This window comes from Cotesia glomerata, linkage group LG9 (assembly GCF_020080835.1).
Source record: "Cotesia glomerata isolate CgM1 linkage group LG9, MPM_Cglom_v2.3, whole genome shotgun sequence".
Taxonomy (NCBI): Eukaryota; Metazoa; Arthropoda; class Insecta; order Hymenoptera; family Braconidae; genus Cotesia; species Cotesia glomerata.
In genome coordinates this window covers 16678013-16689172 of record NC_058166.1, presented here as the reverse complement: position 1 = coordinate 16689172, position 11160 = coordinate 16678013, and the positions used below count along the sequence as shown (strand labels likewise).

Sequence of the window (11160 nt, the reverse complement as noted above, 5' to 3'; positions counted from 1 at the left end):
ATATGAGAATTTATTTGTTAAGAAATCCTAAAAATTGCTTATTCTATATTATTAAGAGAATGAGCAAAATTTTGTAGCCAGTGTATTTATATGATAAAATAGGTTTTTGTGGTTAAATTTGGTATCGTTGGAAAAGTCTTTACCTGAAGTTGTGCCTTTTCATGATTTCATATCATTCTCACCAATAGTAAATTTATGATGATAAGTATTAGGCTGCATTCAAAAATGCTCTATTTCTAGATACATAATTAAGAAATGACCTTGTATCTTGTGAACTATTGACATTTTTAAAGATATAAGCTCATCGCGATGTTACACTCAAGAAGACCTTTCATATGAGTATCCACATCAATTTTTCATATATTTATATATGTATATGTATATATGAAAAATATATAAAAAATGCATGTGAGTACTCAAATAAAAGCTCTTGATGAGTGTAACATCGGGATGAGCTTTTATCTTTAAAATGTATATTATATATGTTACATATTTGAGAAATGATGTTGTATCTTGTCAATTATTGATATTTTTAAAGATATAAGCTCATCCTGACATTATGCTCATTAAGACCTTTCATTTGAGTACCCACATTAGTTTTTCATATATTTATATATATTATATATATGTATATATGAAAAATATATCAAAAATGCATGTGGGTACTCAAATGAAAGCTCTTGAAGAGTGTAACTCTAGGATGAGCTTATATCTTTAAAAATGTCATTAATTAAGAAATGACCTTGCATTTTTTCAATTATTGGCATTTTTAAAGATATAAGCTCACCCCGACATTACACTCATCGGGACCTTTCATTTGAGTACCCACATCAATTTTTCATGTATTTATATATATTATATATTATATATATGTATATATGAAAAATATATCAAAAATGCATGTGGGTACTCAAATGAAAGCTCTTGAAGAGTGTAACTCTAGGATAAGCTTATATGTTTAAAAATGTCATTAATTAAGAAATGACCTTGCATTTTTTCAATTATTGGCATTTTTAAAGATATAAGCTCACCCCGACATTACACTCATCGAGACCTTTCATTTGAGTACCCACATCAATTTTTCATGTATTTATATATATTATATGTTATATATGTGTATATTTGAAAAATTTATCAAAATGCATGTGGATACTCAAATGAAAGCTCTTGATAAGTGTAATATCAAGATGAACTTATATGTTTAAAAACGTCAATAGTTAAATAATTACAGTGCAATTTAACAAAAGTCATTAATTTAATAAAGCAAAATTTTATTTATTCATTGTTCACAAGTCACGGAAGTTACCTAGTGACTGCAAGGTTGCTAGTAGAAGTTAATTTCAGTAACTTAAAACTAATCAATTTTATTTAATTAAAGATCGTAGTATTAATAATTCATTTATTAACAAGACTTTAAAACAAAATAATTTTTATAAAAATTTGGTTCAATATTCCAATCACTTTATTATAAAAAATAAAACTAATACCTACAAACTTAAACTTGAGATAGATTGCTAAAAGCTTTCGTTAGTAATTTTGCATGTAAATCTTCTTTCAGCTAATAAAGATTTATTTCTCTTACACTAATAAATTAATACTAAACCTTGGTTAATTAAATGATGAAAAACCTCTAAGCGAATAAATTAATCAGAAGGGTAAATAATCAAGACTAGTTAGCTCACTACAATTTATTATGAGAGATTAATTATTTACAGATTACAAAGTGTGCTTGGAAGAGTGAATAAATGTTTAATGATGCACTGAAAGAAAATTTATGTTGACTCAAGAGATATTTTCTTGATCTAAGAATTTATTTTGGAAGGCAAATGATTATTTTGCTTTAAGAATTTCTTGTCTTGATTTAGATTTTCTTGGCTTAAGAGCTATATTATCTTCAATCGATACATTTAAGTTTTTCAATCAAAATAACATTATCGTTTAAAAAACTTAAAATAATTTATCAAAGTATATTTTAAAAACTAAATAGTCTTTAATTGTTGTACCAAAAAAAACTTGTTTCTTGGAAATAAGTAAATTAATTAATGACTCAAAAAAAAGCCATTCTTAACACAAGTCGGTAACATCTTGAATCAATGTTATCGCCTATATTGAACCAAGAGACAAAAATTCTTGAAAGAAATATATCTTTATCTAGTTTCAAGAGTTCAAGTTTTGAAGAAAAAAAGTTTCTTGAATCAAGATTGTTTTTCTATCAGTGTGGCGTCGACTGCAAATGGAAGTCAGGAAAAACATTAAGGCGAAGCAGATTTCTACTTATCCTTGCTAAATCCGCTGGAGCTGACCACTAAAAACAATACCATCTGCAAAATGGTGAGTAATTTAATTATCATATTTTTAAACAAAATTTTCCAAAGCTGAAATAAAAATAATTCAAAATTCTATTAATGAAAAAATAAATAATGCTGATTAATAAATATATTAACATAAATTTATTCAAACGAAATAAACAGTAAATACAAAGTTGGTAAATAATTAAATTCATATTATTAAAAGATATTAATTTTTTTTTAATATTGCGTAATATTCAATTTAATAATAAACATGTGTTATTAAAATTGTGTATTTAATAACTTGCTATGATTGATAAATAATAATTAATAATTATCACAAAATAACAGAGGCTCGCAATTTGATTTCGCGCATATGCAAAATGAATTGATTATTTAAATTTATATAATTCAGATAGAAGAAAGGATTGTAATAACAATTAACAGTTACTCATGCATTAATCAGAGAGTTTAAACTATAAATGATTATTATAAAAGGAATTGCGGCTTAAAAAGGATGAATAAATCTTCTCAACGATTTTAGTAAATTAATAAACATTGAAAAAAGCTAAAAGAAAGTTGAGTTTTCTTGATTTGCATTAGGAGTGTACGGGGAAAGTAAGAGTTTTATATAAAAGTTTTCAGAGAACATTTATCTCGGAAAGTTGGGTGAGACTTAAGCTACTCCAATTTGTCGGTGTTTGGTGAGATAATATTTATTTAGCTTTCAATACTGTGATTAATTGGAATCCTGCGGGATTAAATGTGTTTTATTGACAACGTAGAAAAGGCAATAAGAGGCTTTTATGTTTGATTGCTATGAATAACTATTCGTAGAGGATTTTAATGTTATTGATTACTGTTGTACATTGTCATTTTGGTATTTTATATAAACAACAAATATTTTTAGCAATTAAACATTCATGATTGAAGATAAATATTATGATATTATTTTCGAATGACTAACATGATGTTTTTATTTTGGATGAAATGATCATCCAATTAGCCGATATTATTCCCTGTAAACAATGAAGAGGAATTAATTATAAATATCTGTATCAGAGTCAATTTCTATAGTAAAATGTATCGAATAATATTATTCTAAATTTTATAGCTTTTATATTGTAGGAAAATTGGATTTTAGTTTTATAAAATTAAATGCTTAATGAATTTTTTTTAAATTATGTCACTTGAAAATATATACAGAATAATTGCTAACTAGGAATCTTGCAGTCACTATGTGAATGCCGTGACTTGTGAAATATAAATAAATAAAATTTTGCTTTATGAAATAATGACTTTTGTTAAATTGCAAGGTACTTTCTTAACTATTGACGTTTTTGAAGATATAAGCTCATCTTGATGTTACAATTATCAAGAGCTTTCATTTGAGTACTCACATGCATTTTGATATATTTTTCATATGTACATATCGATGGTCTAATTAGCAATTTGTCTAACTCCTTATTTTTTAGAGGGTGTTTTTTTAACATTTTGATGTAGCAATAATCCAATTATAAATTATTTGAATGATTTAAACGTAAATATTATATCTCTATTAGATATTAATGATATTAAATGGTTTTTTAAAGTTATATAAATAATATAATATATATAAATATATGAAAAATTGATGTAGGTACTCAAATGAAAGGTCTCTATGAGTGTAACTCCAGGATGAGCTTATATCGTTAAAATTGTCATCAGTAAACAAAATATAACGTCATTGCTTTATTATTCACATTTTTAAAGATATCAGCTCATTTGGATGTTACACTTATCAACAGCTTTCATTTGAGTACCCACATGCATTTTGATATATTTTTAATACATTCATATATATAAATATATAAAATATATGAAAAATTGATGTGGGTACTCAAATGAAAGGTCTTGATGAGTGTCTTAATGTCGGGGTAAGCTTATATCTTTAAAAATGTTAATATTTCACAAGATATTTGTTAAATTGCACTGTATTTTCTTAAATATTGACGTTTTTAAAGATATAAGCTCATCCCGATGTTACACTCATCAAAAGCTTTCATTCGACTACCCACATGCATTTTCATATATTTTTTATATATTAATGTAAACAAATATATAAAATATATGAAAAATTGATGTGGGTACTCAAATGAAAGGTCTTGATGAGTGTAACATCGGGATGAGCTTATATCTTTAAAAATGTCAATATTTCACAAGATAAAAGGTCATTTCTTAATTATATATTTAGAGACAGAGAATTTTCGAATGCAGCTTAAATATTTATCATAATAAATCGACTATCGGTGAGAGTGATATCAAACCTTGAAAAGACACAAATTCAAATCAAGACCTTTGCAATGACACCAAATTTCACTAAAAAAAAACCGATTTTATCATACGACTATCTTGGACACAAAATTTTTCTTATCCTCTTAATCATATAGACGATAACAAAAAATACCATATGTAATTAAAATACATTTTTACAAATAATATTCAACTAATTGTATAAAATTTTATTAGAATTATAATTATATAAAAGTTTGTTGCAATGAATTGTAATTGAGCAGCAACTGATCACGGAAATGTGTAATTTTTAAAAGAGCTGATAAGTCGAAAGCGATTGCAGCGCTGCCTCAAACTCAGTAGACATTTCTGTTATTTTGATTTATTTTTATTTGAGAGTCCGGTCAATTTTTTTAATAATTTCAGTAAGAATATTTTATTTGACTGTAATTTTAAATATTACAACAGTAAAAAGTAATTATTTATCTCATCAATTTTTCACGTATATTTTTTTACATGGTCTTTGTAAATTATTAAAAAAAAAAATTGTAATTAGATCAGAAATTTTTTCTCTATAATAACACAACATTCCCTATAGAATTTTAAAAATAGTAATCCACATATTCGGTAGAATCTAGCGCCAAGTTCCGTTCAAATCCGTTGTAAACGGAGCGCGAGACTACCGACTGTGTTTACTGTAAGCAGAACGGTATTTTGAGGTTGCAAAATTTTATTTAATTCTACGGTACTTCTTGTTCTTAATTTTATATTATAACAGTAATTCATGCTTTATTTTACTGATATTAATTAATTATATTCAATTATAAGAATTAATCTACTTGAAATTATTAAATTTTATCAGCACAAACTATAGCAAGCTCAAAAATTTCGATCCTGACTTTTTTTCTATGGAAAAAGTGACATGCCACAGACTAAATAATTCGAGAATTTATGGTAATCTTCCAATAGATGGGAAACTACAGTTAAAAAAATACATTTCACAGCTTGCATATACGTCCGCCAGGGTGCGCTGGAATTGTTTTTACATAAACTGTAGCTTCAAGGGGATAGTTTGCTATAAAAAATGCAGCCAACGCGAAATTTAAGTTGGTACCAATTGTAAATTTTTATTATTATTACAAAAAATACTAAAATCCGAACAAAAACAGTTTCACTGTAAAAAAATTGCGCCAAGTCCACGTTCATAAGACTATCAAGAAAAAAAAATGTCTTTTTTCTTTACAAAAAGATATAAAATCAAAAAATTAAAAACTCCAAGTAACCGATATGATTGTATTTGATTTTCGGAAATTAAAAAAAATTTTATTGTAAATTTGAAAATTAGAAAAAAAAATTTTTGAACGTACTTGGTGTGCGTCATTGTGTGTTTCAATTTTTTTAAAGTCCTAGTAAATAGATTTTACGAATTTCATTAAAAGTAAAATATTTTGCAACTACGCACACTAAATACATTCCAAAATTTTTTTTTTAATTTTCAAATTTACAATAAAATTTTTTTTAATTTCCGAAAATCAAATACAATCATATCGGTTACTTGGAGTTTTTAATTTTTTAATTTTATATCTTTTTGTAAAGAAAAAAGAAATTTTTTTTTCTTGATAGTCTTATGAACGTGGACTTGGCACGATTTTTTTTACAGTGAAACTGTTTTTGTTCGGATAAAAATATTACTGCGAAAGAACAAAATATTGAAAGTAAAATTACACTGAATTTTTCCCACATTTTTGTTGATTAAACATTAATTTCCGAGTGTATTTATATCCACTTTGATTAAACCGTATCCTATTATCAAATTAAGCAATTTTTTTAATTTAAATACCACAGCGTTTATTGTTTATCCGTACATTCATCCGCAGGCGATGCATACGCGAAAAAATCCCTTTTACTAATAAAAAACGAATTAAATTTGTTTGCCACCCAATTTATTTTCGCTTTTAAATAACAAACCTTCACCATACACCCGAGCATGAATTAATGCTGTTTTTTATAAATTGGTTTCCGCTAATAAAGAAAGTTAAAATCGTTGATAATTTTACGAATTTTTTGTCGAGCTCGCTTACCAAAAAATATACCGGATGCTCCATCGTTTGCTGGTTAAAATAGTACAAAACTAAAGTAAAGGATGCCAAAGGAAGCCGTGCAGAAGGAAGGATGCGAAGTAAAGTGATGAAGTAAAGAAAAATCTCTGGCAAAAAAAGTACGTGCGTAAATAAATTCCAGAGAATTTTTATTTTAGCTTTAATTTTCCACTCAAGCTTAACTATTTGCAAAAAACTAAACGAAATCTTTATTGGTTATAACAGGATTTAATCCCTCTGGTCATTTAAATTACTCAATTTAATCCTCTTTTAAATTTTTAATTTTCACTACTAAAAATAAGATAAAAAATAATTAACCTCACTCCATATATTTTATAATTGAATTAATTTTAATTAAACCCTATTAATGAACAAAAAATTCAATCCTTTGTACAATAATTAGAATGTAGCAATTATTTGACATTTTGTTATATTCAGTTATTAAATTCCCCATTGTACTATTTGGTATTATATTGAAAATATTCAATCAGTATTAATTATCTTTTCCCATTGTATTTTATTTTAACAAATTGAAAGATTTGTAAGTACCTTTGTTAATATTTAATATTGAAATACCTTTAAAAGATACGTCAGGTATCAGTAAATGAGTGGTGAATTTTTTGGCATAGCTTCGCTTTTTTCCAAATTCCATGGTATTAATTAATGTTCATTTTATACTTTATATTTGAATACATGCAACGCGATATACTCTATTGTTATTGAGAATTCCGAATTTATTTTTTCACAGGAATGTAAAATTACAATGTATTCGATAATTACCGGAAATTCAATGGAAATATTATGTTTCATACATCTACTGGTGGATGGGCTTAAAAATGATAGCGTTTCGTTTTGCTATACTAGAAAAAAAAATATCGGATTTAAAAAAGTATTGTTTATCCAAGAACAAAGAAATTATTTTCAATATAATTTTATTAACCGGTGACGTTAGCCGAGTCGTCTAAGGCGCATGGCCTATAGAGAACTCGGACTAACCTACCGGCCAGGCGTGGGTTCGAATCCCAAGCTGGTCTTAGAAACCAACTTGGTTGATATTCGGCCCTTGTCGCGTAGGTTAAGATTTACACAACCCAAAAAGACCCAACGTACCACTCCCAACAGTTAAAAGTCAGCGATATGACCACAGCAGTTAAAACCGACCCTAAATAATAATAAAATTAATATAATTTTATTTTTTGATTTAATAATTTATTGTCTTAAAAATCTTTTTTTTTTTTTTTTTTAGCGTTGAAGTATGAATATTAAATAAATAATATGTAATATTGTATAAAAATCATACTATAGTGATAGAAAGATTTAGTACGAAGTACTGAACTGATTTAGTAACAAAATTTTTATTCATTTATTTGGAAGAAACAAATATTTTGTACCCATCAATAGTATTTGTTACAGTTTAATAAATGATTTCTTTATATGAACAAAGCCTTATTACATGGAAATAAATGTTTATTTCCACCAAATAATATTTAGTAACAGTTACTAAATATTTCTTATGACGAATAAAACTTTAATATAGAACACTTTTGGTTAGAATTGTCCTGTGATATCATAATTATTAAATATTACGTTAAAGTACAAATTATAAAAATTCTAGTCTTCGCGTATTAATTTCATGTGAAAAGCGGAAATAAAACTGTAAATATAGAAAGATAAATTTTAGTTTAAAAAGTAAAAAGTACCTTTTTATAAAAAACATAATTAAAAAGTAAAAAATAAATTTACAAGATGGATTAAAATTTAACTCTCTAGTAAGGAGATAATTCAGCGACCATGCGCCATCTGTTGGAAATTTTCAAAACTAATTTCGATCGAAAAATTTTATATGGACATGTATGCACTGATAGAAGGATTTAGTACGGAGTACTAAACTGATTGAGTAACAAAATTTTTATTCATTTATTTGGGAGAAACAAATATTTTGTACCCATCAATAATATTTGTTGCAGTTTAATAAATGATTTCTTCAAATGAACAAAGCCTTATTACATGGAAATAAATATTTATTCCCACCAAATAATATTTAGTAACAGGTACTAAATATTTCTTTGGTAAGTATTGTCGGTAGATGGCTATGTTTTAATTTCAATGTTTATGTGATACATAACCTATTCACTGACTCAGATTATTTTATTAAGCTCGATTTTGGAAGATTTGTCTTCCCTTTAAAAACACACATACTCCCAATAAATGGCTTCTATTTATGTCTTTTCTCAGCGGAGTTTAGTTTACATTTTTCAATTTGTCTATTATTGATATGTTAAAAACTTGTTTAATTTTTAATTTTATAAATGTCTCAAACAAAAAAATATAATTTAATGAGATTCTTTTCTTTATAATACCTTATATTTTTACTTAAAATTATTTATTTTAATTATTTTTATTTATTTTAAGTTAAAACGTTAGGTTACACGCTAAAATTAGTTAAAAAATTAATTTCTTTGAGACCAATAAACGATTTATTAAGTACCAATATAACATTTGTTAAATACTACTAAATATTTATTTGGTGGAACTAAATGGACTTTAATAAATGATTTAGTACCTATTACTAAATATTTGGTGATGAAAAGCTTGTTACTAAATCATTTAGTATCTGTTACTAAATTTTATTAAATAGAACTAAATCCTATCAGTGTAGTTTCTAAAACTATCAATATTATTGTCTTCTTGTAAAAATTTCTATATTTTTGATTGAAGAAAGAATTTCTCCATCTAAAATTAAAAAAAAAAAATTTTTTCTCGATTCTATTCGTGAATTTATTGAATTTTTTAAGCTGAATATCTCGAAACAAAAATGAAATTTTCTCGAGAATGTTATTCTTAAATGAAGTAGTTTTTTTTTTTTTTGCAGAATGCAATTTAATGAATTTTTGAACAAAGTACAGACTGAAATGTAAGCACGCCATGTTTCTGTCTTACTGTTGCTAAGCACAAAAGATACGTGACATTTTTCTCGAGTTGTAACAGGGCAATTTAATATAACAGTTGAAGTTCGCACCTGTACTAGGTACAGTAGCTTTCTTTTGGGAATAACTTGAGTCAACATTACGTATGCATTCGATGACTTAAAGGTTTTGTTTCTATTTCGATTGTAAAATCAATATTTAAATAAATTCAGGCGCCTCGAGAGATGTCAACCGACAGATCCTTTTATTTATTCACCATTTGCATTTTTTAGTTTTTTAAAATTAACTTTTCCATCTTATCTAAATTCAAATTGCTATTTCGAGTTAAATTTATTGGATCGAGGACAAAAAATAATAATTATGTCGAGGTGAATATTAATCAAAATCACTCTATGGCTTTTCAAATTCATTATACCCATTTTGAGAGCGTGTTCCTTACAACTAGATGAATGAAAGGTTATCCCAATGGATCCTGGACCATTTCCGCTCAGAGCCCTTCGGATTATCGCGGAAGTCACAGAACGCCTCGTCGAGTATTCTGGTACTTGTCCGAGCGGAGGCCAGCCCATACCCTACTGACGGAAAGGACGTGTGACCGCTAAACGGAAGATGGGTTCTGCCCCACATCCACCCTACTCTTTTCAGATTGTCATTTTGGATTTCTAGGTACTCATTTGTGGAATAATGTCGACAATAATTTCACTAAGCAGACAACTAAATTTCCTACAATTTTCTCCCACATTTTTTCACAAAAAATATCTTAATTTCTAAACAAACCCCCATGAAAAAAAATTAAAAAAAAGTAAAAAAAAAATTTTTTTTCCGCTCAAGAAATTTCACTTATTCCAACAAAATTAATTCTCTTGCTTTAAGAAATCTGTATCTTGATCCAAAAAAATTTATTTAAGTAAAGAAAATCTTGTTTTGAGAAAATTCAGCCTCTTGCTCTAAAAAATTTAGTTTTTGATAGAAGTAAATTCTCTTGTCTTGAGAAAATTTCTCTCTTACTCTAAAAAATTAAATATGAAGATAGAAGTAAATTTTTATTAATATTTTTATTGATTAACATGTCAAATGGGAAGATCAAATAATATTTCATCATTTTTTTTTCATTCAATATGTATAATTGCACGGTAAAATAATATAAAATGGGTATCAAATAGTCAAGAGAAAAATTTTCTCTAGGTGAGAAAATTTTTTTCTCAGCTGAAGTAGGTGGCGCTGCTTTCCTAAAGTATCTAAAAATCTTGATCAAATATAAAAATTTATTGTATCAAGTATTTATGATAATTTGAATTGAGAAAAAATGACTGCCACCAAGAATAGAATTTCTCGAAAAATTTTTACTTCTGCCAACGCAACTTCGGTCTTCCTTCAGACACCCGAAAATTTTCTTCAGCCAAGAATTTTGTTCTCCAGTCAAGAAATTTTTCTTTCTGTGCACTAGGAGGGTACTTGGATCTCCTTAAACCAAGTCATTTTTTTTTAAGAATAAAATTTTTCAATCAGTATAAACTTTTCTTATCGAGTGTTTCCAGCTTCGAAATATAAATAATCGGTACAAACAAAATATTT

General features: G+C 26.6%; 1 protein-coding gene across 1 annotated transcript in view; it reads left to right on the top strand.

Moving 5' to 3' along the window:
• The first annotated feature begins 2247 nt into the window (after nt 1-2247).
• The window catches only part of LOC123271212, a 152985-nt gene continuing 144072 nt past the window's right edge, over nt 2248-11160 (top strand). The window contains exon 1 of the mRNA XM_044737470.1: nt 2248-2335. The gene's annotated coding sequence lies outside the window, so the exon portion shown is untranslated. The remainder of the gene's footprint in view (nt 2336-11160) is intronic.